General features: G+C 34.6%; 1 long non-coding RNA gene across 1 annotated transcript; it reads left to right on the top strand.

Annotated features, from left to right (window-relative positions):
* The first annotated feature begins 563 nt into the window (after positions 1–563).
* On the top strand, positions 564–1,801 carry LOC139907421 (uncharacterized). Its single transcript, XR_011784021.1, has 3 exons — positions 564–1,303; positions 1,362–1,638; positions 1,725–1,801. It is a non-coding gene; the product is annotated as an uncharacterized lncRNA (long non-coding RNA).
* Positions 1,802–1,804: the final 3 nt, after the last annotated feature.

The raw sequence follows: 1,804 nt of genomic DNA on the forward strand, positions 1-1,804 counted from the left end.
AATTCCTAATTTCCATTTTCATAAATCCAGACAGAAGGCGACGTTATTTTAGGCATTTTATTCAGTTCTCTATCGACTATCACCATCTAATATTATATTAATATTGAATAATAAAGGCGGGAATGATAACGTTCCTGATTGATAGAAGAAGATGTATATTATTTAATCAATGATGCCATAAGTATTTCTCTTCTCTCAAAAATGCTTTTCTATTCTTACCAAAATTATCACCCTTATCTATATTATTAGTTCAACAAACACCTACTCTGATAAATAGATAAAATACACGACTATTTATACTTAAAACGAGGTAAAAGACTGTACTTTACACACACACATATATATATATACAAGAAAATAAGAGAAGAGAACAAAGGGAAAGGAAATACGAATACATTACATTTCATTTGAACAAAATTCGTCTTCCCAAGTGCTAATTGATAAAGGGAAATGACACATTCAGGGTATCAAAATGAACTCCTTCTATGAACTTTTACTATCTACTTGTAAAATTGAATCCTCGCACACTTAAAAATGCGCATGTTTGAAATCTCTATCAATATAAACATAAAAACAACAGTAATTAATTTATAAAATTGATCTTGTAACGAGTACATTTAGAGATTCTCGTAGGATCCCGGCGATATCAAAATCAGGACGGAGTCTATCTTTGGAAGCATTGTCGACTTTGGCGCCCAAGTCCAATTAAAAAAATAATGATCGTATTTTCCAAGGTTTTTAAAAGGACCGAAGAAGGTTGAAGAAAGAGATTCTCTGATTGGCTTATTTTTAACGAAAACAGTAAGCCTTCCTCAGACGATTATCGAACGTTTCTCTCTGGGTTACTCGCGGGGAACGTGAGCCACCATCTCCATCGTCTCGAAGAAGCGTCCCACATCGACATCTGCCTTAGGAATAGGAAACGAATTGGGACTTAGTTTGATGTTGTTGACATTTCTCAAAGCATATCTACGGTGTGGTTTAATTTTTCTGAAACATGCTCAATCCTGCAATTAAAATCTGCTACATATCCAAATGTGCAGAATTGTCTTGGAGTCCAGGAGGGATAGCGGATTTCTATCACCGACACTAAAGGCTTATGATCTGTGAATACTCTGAAATATTGTCCATCTAATGCCCACAGAAAATGTTTAATGCTTGTCGGAGAAGCAATCAATATATAATCAAGATACACGAAGACTTTTTTAATTAGAATCTATGAGTTGTTGGAATATCTGGCCAGTGTTTTTAAGCCCAAATGGCGTAATTATAGCTGTTTTATAGATGGAGTCTTCACTCACGGGTATTTGATTGTAAGCTCTGTGCAAGTCCATTTTACTAAAAAATTTCATCCCTCTTAGGTTGGCCCCAAAATCCCTTAAATTTGGAAGAGGATATCGATCTAGATCCATCATGTTATTTAATTGACGATAATCACAACACATTCACCACCCTCCTTTGGCTTTAAGTACTACATGAATCGGTGATGAAAAATTTAAAGAAGATGAACGAATTATTCCTTTCTCTAGAAGTCCATCAATTTTTTTTTAACAAAATTGAGTTTAACACCATCCAGCTTGTGAATTTTGCAACGCAAGGACCCTTAGTTTCGAGATGATGTTCAACTCCATGAGCTGGGTAAGATTCAGCGAAATTTTATCATTGAAAACTTCAGGGTTTTGTCAGATTTTTCGATATAAATGTGCCTTTACTCCCCCGTCTAGAATTAAACAACACTCATTATCCTCATCTCATATCAAGAGCACGGATATTCATCTAAAAAATCAAGTTAAGGATGAATACA

Source organism: Lepeophtheirus salmonis, unplaced genomic scaffold (genome assembly GCF_016086655.4).
Source record: "Lepeophtheirus salmonis unplaced genomic scaffold, UVic_Lsal_1.4 unplaced_contig_10087_pilon, whole genome shotgun sequence".
NCBI lineage: Eukaryota > Metazoa > Arthropoda > Copepoda > Siphonostomatoida > Caligidae > Lepeophtheirus > Lepeophtheirus salmonis.